Source organism: Bos javanicus, chromosome X, assembly GCF_032452875.1.
Source record: "Bos javanicus breed banteng chromosome X, ARS-OSU_banteng_1.0, whole genome shotgun sequence".
Taxonomy (NCBI): domain Eukaryota; kingdom Metazoa; phylum Chordata; class Mammalia; order Artiodactyla; family Bovidae; genus Bos; species Bos javanicus.
Window position 1 is genome coordinate 72,997,862 of NC_083897.1, and position 14,456 is coordinate 73,012,317.

General features: G+C 37.6%; 1 pseudogene; it reads right to left on the bottom strand.

The window, feature by feature from the left end:
* Window positions 1-12,139: 12,139 nt before the first annotated feature.
* Window positions 12,140-14,185, bottom strand: LOC133242451 (endogenous retrovirus group PABLB member 1 Env polyprotein-like; annotated as a pseudogene).
* Window positions 14,186-14,456: the final 271 nt, after the last annotated feature.

Genomic DNA, 14,456 nt, shown 5'->3' on the forward strand with positions numbered 1-14,456 from the left:
TTTTTAGATCAAATCCAGCAATCTTGAGTATATTCTTTGTCTTATGTGCTGTAAGTGTATTAAGTATGTGATATTCCTTGGATCATCTGAAATTTTATATCATATGCATGGTATCTAATTAATGTTAAATATGAAGCTGAAAAAAGATACTTTTCTGCTGTGGTTAAGCCTACAAAAGACTGTTAAAGGGACACTCTAAATAGTCATTCTCAGAGTAGAGAATTATATAAGCAATATGTCTATGAGGAGAATTTTTCACTGGTTAAATGATAAAATGCCACAATTCACAACTGAAAGTTTGTACCTCAAGATCTTTTTAAATAATAATACAATAAAATAGCAATTGTCTTCGATGAATGATTTAGAGCTTCAGCAGATTGAAAGTAACATACTGAAAATATGACCTAACACTTTTTTTTTTCTATTTTGGTGTGATTTCTCTATGATATACCCCAAGTAAATTACATTAATGCCCTGCATATAATATGCTCCATTGATATTATCCCAGTAGTCTCAAGGTGCAAGTACAAAGGAATATTCTTAATTGAAAAACTAATGATTAAACAGCAGCAACCCATATAACTAAAGTTAGAAGTTCCCTTAAAATTGTGACCTCTTCATTACAGTAAACTGAACTATGCAGACTACATCCAAGGAATGAAAAACAGTAAATAAACTAAGTAGATAAGTGTATAAATTGTACCTGCATTTCAGAGTCACACTTTACTAACAGATTCTAATCTTTCATGTGAAATACTGTATGACTGATTCTGCAAAGACCTTTCATATAGTATTTCATAGGGAATAACAAAGGAAGAAACATAAAGGAAACAAACAAACAAAAAGAAACAGTATCCATCTTTATCTTTCAGTATTGGGTGGGTCTCCAAATTTATCATTTTTCCCAATTTCTTCTGGAAAGAATATAATAACTTTGAGATGCTTAACCTTGTCTTAACCCTGAGAAGGTAAACCTCCCTCCCTCAACATTCACTGTTCATAAATACAAATGAAAAGAAAAAGGTGACCTTCAGCAAATCACTTACCCTTTCTGTTATTGTTCAGTCACTAAGTCATGTCTGACTCTTTTCAGCCCCATAAACAGCAGCACTCCAGACTTCCCTGTCCTTCACTATGTCTCTGAGTTTGCTGAAACTCATGTCGATTGAGTTGATGATACCATCCATCCAATGCAACCTCTGTCACTCCGTTCTCCTCCTGTCCTCAGTCTTTCCGAGCATTAGAGTATTTTCCAATGAGTCACATTTTAGCCCAAATATTGGAGCTTCAGGTTCAGCATCACTCCTTTCAAGAATATTCAGGACTGACTTCCTTTAGGAATGATTAGTTTCATCTCCTTGATGTCCAAGGAATTCTTTCTAACTCTAGGCTTATCTTTACAGTGGAGTTGATCTAGATCTATATGAGAAGTTCTTCACCAAATGTCTGTATCAGAACCTAGATAATATTTTCTAGACCAAACCTCAGAGTCCAGATTTGATGCATATGAGATGAAAGCCAAGAAAATTTATCTCAGAGAAGGTCCTCAGATTGTTTTGATGAAGACTCCAAGTTGAGAAATAAGCCTGTTAAGAAACAAACATATTATTTCTCTGTAGAGCTCATGAAAATATTTTCTAGTTATTCTTGAGATCTTTTTGAGTCCAAGGCTCTTCACATTGGTTAGTTCAGTCACTGCACTTCATCAGTCAGCTATCAGTTTTCACAGTCTGGTCTATTCATACTTCTAAATCTAAAAAGTAATGAAATTTATCTTGTCCTTCTTTGGACATTAGCACCATTGAAGATGTTTCATATATACTTACATAGCAAAGAGCAATTTTAATGTCCTGCAATGGCAGGAGAGAAGAAGACAAATATATCTACATGCTTATTCAAACAAATATTTGTAGTTTTACTCCTTTTTAATTGATTTGCTTTTCTCTTAAGGAAATATGCTCATTGCATTTCAACATGATTTTCACTTTACGAACACCTTGAAAGTGTTAGTCACTCAGTTGTGTCTGATTCTATGTGATCCTATGGACCATAGCCCACCAGGCTCTTCTGTCCATGGGATTCTCTAGGCAAGAATACTGGAGTGGGTTGCCATTCTCTTCTCCAGGGAATCTTCCTGACCCAGGTATTTAACTTGAGTATTCTGCATTGCAGGTGGACTCTTTATTGTCTGAGCCACCAGGGAAACCACAAACACTTTATTGCTTACTATATTTCCTCATCACTGCTGAGACAGAAAATTAAACATGTAGGGAAAGTGCCACATTCAATGCTATTATTTTTCTTTGAAAAGAAGTTCCAAAAAATAGAATAAATTTACAAAATACATGGTGTACCACTCCTAAGTTTTAGTAGACCTGAGAGTGGGATGGGAAATGATCCATGAATGCCAATGATTCTGTGAAAACTGAACCTTGTGCTGGTTTCAGGCCATAAGCAATAGTTATATCACCATTTAAGAAGAGTATTTAGAAGCAGCAATAAGACCTCATGCCACTATATGGGAACCCAGGCCACTTCTGGCATGCATACCACAAGGTAAAATTTTTATACTTGCTGTTGATGATAGTGATGATAGTGATTATGATGATGTTCTTGTCCCAGCATAGTGAAGACTAGTACTTTGACTTATTTTTTAAAAAAAATTAAACTTAACAGGAAATCAGAATACCTGGGAATCAATGCCAGTTTGGTCATTCACTAAATGCTTGAACATTTTTTCCTTGTCTTTGGGCATTATTTTTAATATATAAAATAAGAGTGCTGGATTAGATTAATAACTTTCAAACTATTAAGAAAAGTCCCCTCAAGAGTTGCCTTAAGGTGAGCAAAAGGTCAGAATCTTTAGTCTCCCTTTTTTAATCAGAGCTATTGTTCAAATATATGTTTTACATATTGAACTACTGTGTGTGAGTGTGTTTGTGTGTGTGAGTACAGAGAGTGGAGAGAAGTATTTAGAAGTATTGCTGCTGCTGCTAAGTCGCTTCAGTCATGTCCAACTCTGTGCGACCCCATAGATGGCAGCCCAACAGGCTCCTCCATCCCTGGGATTCTCCAGGCAAGAACACTGCAGTGGGTTGCCATTTCCTTCCCCAATGCATGAAAGTGAAAAGTGAAAGTGAAGTCACTCAGTCGTGTCCAACTCTTAGCCACTCCATGGACTGAAGCCTACCAGGCTCCTCCATCCATGGAATTTTCCAGGCAAGAGTACTGGAGTGGGTTGCCATTGCCTTCTCTGATTTAGAAGTATTAAGTTGGTACAAAAGTAACTGTCATTTTGCATTGTTGAACTTTTCCACTTGATATTGAAATACATTCTTAAGTAAGTGTGGTTATGTTGTACATCATTTTGATATGTATTTTTCTCTGTATGTGTCTTTGCTAATGATTTGTTATTTGTTGCTTATTTTATATTTTACTTTAGACTAGGGAAATGGTGTTAGATAAAAAGCAAATTTGAGTTATTTTCTTATTAAAGTTCAAAATGGGTTGTAAAGCAGCAGAGACAACTCAGAACATCAACTACATATTTGGCTCAGGAACCCATAATTAATGTACAGTGCGGTAGTGATTCAGGAAGTTTTGCAAAGGTGATGACAGCCTTAAACATGAGCAGGTCAGTGTCCAGCCATTGGAAGCTGGCCATGACTAATGGAGAGGATCATCAAAGCTGATCTTACAACTACAGGAAAAGTGAAAAAGTGAAGTCACTCAGTCGTGTCCGACTCTTTGCGACCCCATGGACTGTAGCCTACCAGGCTCCTCCATCCATGGAATTTTCCAGGCAAGAGTACTGGAGTGGGTTGCCATTTCCTTCTCCAGGGGATCTTCTTGACCCAGGGATCGAACCCAGGGTTCCTGTATTGCAGGCAGATGCTTTACCTTATGAGCCACCAGGGAAGTTGCCAAAGGCCTCACCTTGGACCATTCCATGGTTGTTCACCATTTGAAACAAATTGGAAAGATGAAAAAGCTCTATAAGTGGGTACCTCATGAGTTGAGCACCAAACCACCCCCCAAAAAAATCATCATTTTGAGGTGTCATCTTCTCTTATTCTATGCAACAACAATGAACCATTTCTTGATCGGATTGTGACATGTGACAAAAAGTGGATTTTATACAACAACCATCGATTACCAGCTCACTGATAGGACTGAGAAGAAGCTCCAAAGAACTACCCAAAGCCAAAGTTGCACACCCCCCCCCCCAAAAAAAAAAAAAAAGGAAAGAGAAGGGATCATTGTCACTGCTTGGTGGTCTGCTGCTGGTCTGTTTCACTAAAGCTTTCTGAATTCCAGCAAAACCATTATATATGAAAAGTATGCTCAGTAAATTGATTGGTGCTGGGGCTCAGTCATGTACAACTCTTTACAATTCCATGGACTGTAGCTCACCATGTTCCTCTATCCATGGAACTTTCCAGGCAAGAATACTGGAGTGGGTTGCCATTTCCTACTCCAGAGGATTTTCTTTTTTTTTTTTTAATTTTTTTTTTTTTAATTTCAGGTATACACGTGCTCCCCATCCTGAACCCTCCTCCCTCCCCCCTCCCCATACCATCCCCCTGGGCCGTCCCAGCGCACCAGCCCCAAGCATCCAGCATCGTGCACTGAACCTGGACTGGTATCTCGTTTCATACATGACATTTCACATGTTTCAATGCCATTCTCCCAAATCTTCCCACCCTCTCCCTCTCCCACAGAGTCCATAATAGTGGGAGACTTTAATACCCCACTCACACCTATGGATAGATCAACTAAACAGAAAATTAACAAGGAAACACAAACTTTAAACGATACAATAGACCAGTTAGACCTAATTGATATCTATAGGACATTTCATCCCAAAACAATGAATTTCACCTTTTTCTCAAGTGCACATGGAACCTTCTCCAGGATAGATCACATCCTGGGCCATAAAGCTAGCCTTGGTAAATTCAAAAAAATAGAAATCATTCCAAGCATCTTTTCTGACCACAATGCAGTAAGATTAGATCTCAATTACAGGAGAAAAACTATTAAAAATTCCAACATATGGAGGCTGAACAACACGCTGCTGAATAACCAACAAATCACAGAAGAAATCAAAAAAGAAATCAAAATTTGCATAGAAACGAATGAAAATGAAAACACAACAACCCAAAACCTGTGGGACACAGTAAAAGCAGTCCTAAGGGGAAAGTTCATAGAAATACAGGCACACCTCAAGAAACAAGAAAAAAGTCAAATAAATAACCTAACTCTACACCTAAAGCAACTAGAAAAGGAAGAAATGAAGAACCCCAGGGTTAGTAGAAGGAAAGAAATCTTAAAAATTAGAGCAGAAATAAATGCAAAAGAAACAAAAGAGACCATAGCAAAAATCAACAAAGCCAAAAGCTGGTTCTTTGAAAGGATAAATAAAATTGACAAACCATTAGCCAGACTCATCAAGAAACAAAGGGAGAAAAATCAAATCAATAAAATTAGAAATGAAAATGGAGAGATCACAACAGACAACACAGAAATACAAAGGATCATAAGAGACTATTATCAACAATTATATGCCAATAAAATGGACAACGAGGAAGAAATGGACAAATTCTTAGAAAAGTACAACTTTCCAAAACTCGACCAGGAAGAAATAGAAAACCTTAACAGACCCATCACAAGCACGGAAATTGAAACTGTAATCAAAAATCTTCCAGCAAACAAAAGCCCAGGTCCAGACGGCTTCACAGCTGAATTCTACCAAAAATTTAGAGAAGAGCTAACACCTATCCTGCTTAAACTCTTCCAGAAAATTGCAGAGGAAGGTAAACTTCCAAACTCATTCTATGAGGCCACCATCACCCTAATACCAGAGGATTTTCTTGACCCAGTGATTGACCCCCCCATCTCTTGCGTCTCTTACATTAGCAGACATATTCTTAACTACAAGCACCACCAATGAACTGCAAATCGATTGTTGTTGTTCAGTTGCTCAATCATGTCTGACTCTTTGCAACCTCATGGACTGCAGCATGCCAGGCTTCCTTATCCTTCACCATATCTTAGCAGTCGAAGAAACTCTCAAGAGTCTTCTTACACCACAGTTCAAAAGGATTAATTCTTCAGTGCAAATAGATTAGATGCACCAAAAACTGTAACATCTGCAGGTGGCATTGGTCAACAGAATGGGCCCAATTCTTCTCTACAACAACACCTTGCGACAGGTCACCAACCAATACTTCAAAATTTGAACAAATTGGGCTATGAAGTTTTACCTCATTCACCATTTTCACCTAACATCTCGCCACGTGACTACCACTTTTTTGAGCATCTTGACACCTTTTTGAAGGGAAAATGCTTCCACAACCAGCAGAAGGCAGAAAATGCTTTCCAAGAATTTGCTGAATCCTGAAATGTGGATTTTTATGCTGCAAGAAGAAACAAACTTATTTCTTATTGGCAAAAATATGTTTATTGTAATGGTTCTTATTTTGATTAATAAAGATGTGCTTGAGCCTAGTTATGATTTAAAATTCATGGTCCAAAACTACAATTGCTTTTCATCAGTTTAATAAAAGTGCTCCACCCACATCTTCCTGAGTCTGAAGTCATAAGACATTGTCTATGGAAGGAGCACTAACTCCTATTCTATAAAATGGCCACGCTGCTCCCACAGGACTGACTTTACACCTAAACAGGTTAAGAACTGCCTAGGTAGTGAAATTTTGAGGAACTAGAATAGAAGGGTCAAATTCTTACTGTTTAGGTATCTGGATGAAGCTTGAATTTTTTTCCAGAGACTAGAACCTGTTGTTCCACACTAGGAATTTAGGCTTATAAAGCAAACTCTTATGGAAGAAGGAACACTGACATATTTGCAGTCAGTTAGAAATTACTCTTGTACAATACATTTAAAATAGTTAACATTGTTGTATGTTATATATGAAAGTTGTTAGAGAAGTCAACCAATCCTGTTTGGAACACAAGGAACATTTTTTTTCTATTTATTTAATTATATATATATATATGTGTGTGTGTGTGTGTGTGTATATATATATATATATATATATATAAAGATGGATGTTTGCTAAACCTATTGTGTTAATCTCTTCATGATATATGTAAGTCAAATCATTATGTTGTACACTTTAAACTTATACAATGTTGTATATCAACTATATCTCAATAAAACTAGAAGAAAAAAAAAGAAAGAAAAGACTCTTATCTGAGATCAACCTTTTGACTACAGATAAAAATAACTGAGTGCCTAAAATCACCGGAAAGAACAAATCTCAGTTTCTTTATGTATAAAGTGGAGAAAATTGTAAATATAATAAAAATATCAACAACACTAACAATTTATTGAGTATTTAATAGGTAACAAACATATTATTAGACTTGTTTTATTCTATCTCATTTCTTTCTCACAACAATCTTATAAGGTAGGTGAATTAACTATTTCAATGATAAGGCTTCCATTATTTCTAAATTATTATGATTACTAATATTATTGTTGAAAGGGCCTGGAATGGAGAAGCTAGAGAAACAAATTTCACCAACTGTATTTTCATACTGTCACACTTCCTTAACAGCATAGAGTCACCTCTATCTTTCAGATAATATCCGATTCTCTGTCAATATTACATTCATTTGGAGAGGGGAACTACTGTAGCTACAGTATTTGCTGTTGAAACCTAATGTTCCTTCCTGACTCTTCCACAAAAGCTCCCACTGGTCTCACTATGCTTTAGTGTAGTAGGAGATACTATGCATTAAGCTTTAAAAGTTTCTATTTCTCTCATCCAACATTTACAGCATGATTTGTCTTTTAAAAACATTTACTTCAAATTTCTTCCATCAGATATTAAAATAAAATGCTATAAAGTTTCTCAGGCACTTGGAAAAGTTCTGGCCAAGTCTTTCTTATTATGATATGTCCTTGTAGAACAAAAAATGTGTCCCATTCCAGCAGTAAACACTAACAGTGTATGTGGACTCTCATCTCTTATTTTAAATTTAATGGTCTTGTTAAGTAATCAGAAGGGATTTATCACAAGTGTTAATTAGATTGGCAAAAAAGAAATATTTTCCCCACCCCAACCTTAAACATCATGATTGATGTGTTGAAATTGTGCTGATTTCTTATAAAAGGACATTAGCAGAATCATTCACCAATACCAAATTTTTCACCACCTTATAGCCCTCATAAGGGTCCTGTAACCAGTCAGAATGGCCATCATCAAAAAGTCTACAAACAATAAATGCTGGAGAGAATGTAGAGAAAAGTGAAACCTCCTGCACTGCTGGTGGGAATGTAAATTGATAGTCACAATGGAGAACAGTATGGAAATTCCTTTAAAAACTAGGAATAAAACTCTCATATGACCCAGAAACAATCTCACTACTAAGCAAATACACTGATAAAACCATAATTGAAAAAGACACATGCACCCCACTGTTCATAGCAACACTATTTACAATAGCCAGGACATGGAAGCAACCTAGATGTCCACTGACAGATGAATGGATAAAAATATTGTGACATATATATATATATATATATATATATATATATATATATATATATTATATATAATTAATTTGAGTCAGTTGAACTTAGGTGGATAAACCTAGAGCCTATTACACAGAGTGCAGTAAGTCAGAAAGAGAAAAACAAATATCTTATATTAAAGCATATAATTGGAATCTAGAAAAAAAGATACTGATGAGCCTATTTGCAGGGCTGGAATAGAAATGCAAGCATAGAGATCAGACTTGTGAACACATGGGGGAAGGAGAGAGTGGGACGAATTAAGAAAGTAGTATTGACATATATACACTATTACATATAAACTAGATAGCAAGTCAGAAGCTGCTGTAAAACACAGGGAGCTCAGTTTGGTGCTCTGTGACAAACTAGAGGAGGAGTTGGGGTAGTGGGAGGAAGGCTTAAGAGGGAGGGAATATATTACATATATATGGGTGATTCACACTGTTGAAAGGGAGAAAACAACACAATATTGTAAGCAATTATCCTTCAATTAAAAATAAACTTTAAAACAAATAAATAAAAATAAATGTTGCTGAAACTCCACCTCTGTGCAGCAGTAATGAATATAAATTTGGAGACACAGTTTTGGGTGAGGTAGAAAAGAGTAGCTTTTATTGCTTTGCCAGGCAAAGGGCTCCACACTGGGCTAATGCCCTCAAGAATGTGTGACCCATCCTGGAGCATACAGTGAGATGTGTTATAATGTTCAGGGAGCAAGGCATGATCAGCTTGTGCACAATTCTTGGATTGATTGGCATCAAGGTGAAGTATCAGTTCAGTTCAGTCACTCAGTCGTGTCTGACTCTTTGAGACCCCATGGACTGCAGCACGCCAGGCCTCCCTGTCCATCACCATCCCGAAGCTTGCTCAAACTCATGTCCATAGAGTCGGTGATGCCACCTCATCTCATCCTCTGTCAGCCCCTTCTCCTCCTGCCTTCAATCTTTCCCAGCATCAGAGTGTTTTCAAATGAGTTAGTTCTTCACATCAGATGGCCAAATTATTGGAGTTTCCACTACAACATCAGTACTTCCAATAAATATTCAGGACTGATTTCCTTTAGGATAGACTGGTGGATCCCCTTGCAGTCCAAGGGACTTTCAAGAGTCTTCTCCAAAACCACAGTTCAAAGGCATCAATTCTTTGGCGCTCAGTTTTCTTTATAATCCAACTCTCACATCCATACATGAGTACTGGAAAAAACATAGCCTTGAATAGAAGGACCTTTGTTAGCAAAGTAATGTCTATGCTTTTTAATATGCTGTCTAGGTTGGTCATAACTTTTCTTCCAAGGAGTAAGTGTCTTTTAATTGCATGGCTGCAGTTACCATCTGCAGTGATTTTGGAACCCCCCAAAAATAAAGTCTGTTACTCTTTCCATTGTTTCCCTATCTCTTTGCCATGAAGTGATGGGACCAGATGCCATGATCTTGGTTTTTGAATGTTGAGCTTTGAGCCAACTTTTTCACTCTCCTCTTTCACTATCTTCAAGAGGTTCTTTGGCTCTTTAGTTCCTCTTCACTTTCTGCCATAATGGTGGTGTCATCTGCATATCTGAGGTTATTGATATTTCTCCTGGCAATCTTGATTCAGCTTGTGCTTTATCCAGCACAGAGTTTCTCATGATGTATATAAGTTCTGCATATAACTTAAATAAGCAGGATGACAATATACAGCCTTGACATACTTCTTTCCCTATTTGGAACCAGTCTGTTGTTCCATGTCCAGTTCTAACTGTTGCTTCCTGACCTGCATACAGATTTCTCAAGAGGCAGGTCAGGTGGTCTGGTATTCCCATCTCTTTCAGAATTTTCCACAGTGTGTGATGATCCACACAGTCAAAAGATTTGGCATAGTCAACAAAGCAGAAATAGATGTTTTTTCTGGAACTCTCTTGCTTTTTTGACAATCAAACCAATATGATCAGTGCAAAGAAATACAGGAAAATAATAGAATGGAAAAGTCTAGAGTTTTCTTCAAGAAAATTAAAGATACCAAGGGAACACTTCATGCAAAGATGGGCTCAATAAAGGACAGAAAAGGGTATGGACCTAACAGAAGCAGAAGATATTAAGAAGAGGTGGCAAGAATACATAGAAGATCTATACAAAAAAGATCATGATGCAGATAATCATAATGGTATAATCACTCACCTAGAGCCAGACATCCCAGAATGGGAAAGCAAGTGGGCCTTAAGAAGCATCATTAGAAATGAAGCTAGTGGAGGTGATAGAATTCCAGTTGAGCTATTTCAAATCCTAAAAGATTATGCTTTGAAAGTGCTGCACTCAATATGCCAGCAAATTTGGAAAACTCAGCAGTGGTCAGAGTAATTGAAAAGGTCAGTTTTCATTCCAATCACAAAGAAAGGCAATGCCAAAGAATGCTCAAACTACCACACAGTTGCACTCATCTCACACGCTAGTAAAGTAATGCTCAAAATTCTCCATGCCAGGCTTCAGCAATATGTGAACCATGAATTTCCAGATGTTCAAGCTGGATTTAGAAAAGGCGGAGGAACCAGAGATCAAATTGCCAACATCCATTGGATTATTGAAAAGTTGAAGTTTCAAGTATCATCAATTTCTGTCTTCAACCAGTCTAGGGTCTTGTAATCAGCAGTTTTCATCTGGAGGGGGACTGCTTTTTGGAAAACCAACTTATGAATGTCTGTCAGGCCTTTATCTATATCTTTCAGGTACCTGGGAGTTCAGTGATTCTTCTATGGGGCAGAATATACCTAAATTGTTACCAGTTCCCTAGCCCAACAGCTAAGCTTTGTTTCTATATCTTCACATTTCACAATCATTAACTTTTTAAAATTTACTTATTATGTTTATTTTGTTTTTAATTTAAGAAAGATTTATTGATTGCCTATAGTGTGCCTGGACCTCTATTAGACAATGACATTTGAAAGATAATTGCTTTACAATATCTTGTTGGTTTCTGCCATACATCAACACAAAGCAGCCATATTTATAAATGTGACCCATCCCTCTTGAACTTGCCTCCCACTTCGCACCCCATGTCACCCCTCTATGTTGTTACAGAGCCCCAGTCTGAGTATCCTGAGTCATACAGCAAATTCTCGTTTGGCTATCTACTTTATGTATGGTAGTGTACATGACTCCATATTATTCTCTCAATTGGCCCCACCCTCTCTTTCCCCACTGTGTCCACAATTCTGTTCTTTCTGTCTGTGTCTGCTTTCCTTCTCTGCATATAGGTTCATCAGCACCATCTTTCTAGATTCCATATAAATACATTTGTTTCTATCTACCTTACTTCATTTCGTATATTAGACTCTCAGTTCATCCACCTCATTAGAACCGACTCAAATATGTTCCTTCATATGGCTAAGTAATACCCCATTGTACATATGTACCACAGTTTCTTATCCACTCATCTGTTGATGGCATCCATATTACTTGTATATCTTGGAAATTAAACCTTTGTCAGTTGTTTCATTTGCTATTATTTTCTACCATTCTAAGGGTTTTCTTTTTCTTTTTTTTTTATTTTTAAACTTTACATAATTGTATTAGTTTTGCCAAATATCAAAATGAATCCATCACAGGTATACATGTAAGGGTTTTCTTTGTGTGTGTGTGTGTGTGTGTGTGTAATAAAGTTTTATTAAAGTATAAAGGAGATAGAGAAAGCTTCTGACATAGGCATCAGAAGGGGGTAGAAAGAGTACCCGCTTGCTAGTGTTAACAATGAAGTTATATAATCCAAAGAATATCTGGAGGTTGTAAAGACCTCATCAGACCTACTCTCATAATTTACATTTTAAGATAACACTGTCCTCAGGCAAGATACATCCTTGTAAAGACCAGGTCTACTCTCATAATTAACATTTTAAGATAATAGAAGGTTGAATCTAAAGACTGTCCTTAGGCAGGATACATTATTGGTATATAATCTTAAGGAATGTGGAGAAAGAAAAAAGTTTGTCCTTTCTTTTTCCTTGAGAATTTCAGACCCCTCTCTCCTTGGGGACCCCTAGACTCCCTATCAACCTGTCTAGGAACTGACTCTCTCATTCTCCCCCTTTTTTTTAGGAGAATTATGTTGTCTAGGGAAAAGGGGCGTCGTTCTCATTTTATAACTACTTTCGAGCTGACAAGGGGCGTTGTCCCTAAATTGGTGAGGCAACATATTTTCCTAATCCTCATATTGAGGATATCTGATCCAGGGGCCCCAAATAGTAGCTGGAGGAAGCTACAGCAGTAGCAGGAGTTTCAGCACCATTTGTAACTTAAAAGCTTTCATGCGGCTAGAAACAAATCCAGTTATACAATTACAGATGCAGGGAGCAAACAGCAAGAACAAAACAACCAGAATTATTGTAATTAAGATAGTTGTCCACCATGGGGAACTAGTTAACGTTTCTCAAAGTGAGGCAATTGAGGCTTCAGGAGTACCCATGGCCCTAATCATCTTGTTCATGTGGTTAGTAAAATGAGTAACATTCGTGCTCATATCAGGTATATATGTACAGCATTGGGTATGAACAATGGCACAAGTTCCTCCTTGTGTAGCTGTCAGAATATCTAGAGCCAATCTGTTTTGTAAAACCACCTTTCTAATTTGTGCTTGTTCAGCATTAAGAGCTGAAATAGCCTTTTGAGAATCTTGTAATGTCTGTTGAGTAAAATTAGTCAAAGCATCCACTCGTAACATAACATCTGTAGTTCTCAAAGAGGGAACAAACGCTGTAACCAAATAATCATACCAATGAAATACGGACCTTGCCCACCGAGTTTTAAGGTGGGGTAAATTAGCAGGCATTTTTGGAAGCTCTGAAAATATAAAGCCATGAGTAAAGGCTAGACCCAGGGTGCCTCTCCCTATCCAACCAGGTGGAAGCCATGCCCATAGGTAAGAGCCACATATCTAATAAGTCTCGTTTGGAGCAAGCCAGCGCGACTGAGATATCCAGTCTCAATTTGTGCCTGGCCAGACAAAGGGAGAACCTGAACTGGGATTGGAAAACACGGGAATGATTATATTGCATGTTTCCTGAGACAAATATCCCAATTGTTTCCAATCATTGTAATTAAGTTGTTGGCTAACTTTTGGGGATGGCTCTGTTTGTTCCCAGCATATAGAGGCAGTAGATATTAAACGTCCTTTTTCAGGAGTTAGCCATGTAACCTCATCTCATATTTGATAAAAGTCAGGTAAAAAACCATTAGATCTAGACCTATTTACCTTATATGTAGCAAAATAGTCATTGAACCGAGACAATGTATAATCAAAATTAAAAGTTTTTAAAACATTATGTCCATAGTTAGAGTACAAAGTGTTGCACCAGTCCATTTCAGGGTTGGTAGATGTCATCAGATGAAGAAGAGGCATCGCATGTGATTGTTGTCGAAGGTATTCACAGAGTTGGAGAAAGTCTTTTCCTTGAAGTGGGGATGTCCACCACAGGAAGCCTTCCACTGATGAAGAGGGGAGCGCTCCACAGACCCAGCAGTTAGATCGATTGTGGAATGCAGCATAGGAGTGAGCCCAGGACAGGAAGACATTGTCTTGAGGATCCAACGGCAGACTCAGGATATTTGGAGTCAGCAGAAGTAAGCTCACATAGGTTATCAGGCCCATCTTGTCCTGAAGGATCCTGGATGAGCTCCCAAGATGAAAGGTCGTTGTTGAATCACGCGAATACACCGGGATTCTTGGCCCCCGGAGGAGAAGAATTCAATCCAGGGCCAGAGACGAGGCTTGATGGCTCAGAGCTTTTGTGTAATAAAGTTTTACTAAGGTATAAAGGAGATAGAGAAAGCTTCTGAAATAGGCATCAGAAGGGGGTAGAAAGAGTACCCCCATTCTAAGGGTTTTCTTTTCACCTTGTTTATAGTTTCCTTTGCTGTGAAAAAGCTTTTAAGATGAATCAGGTCCCACTTAT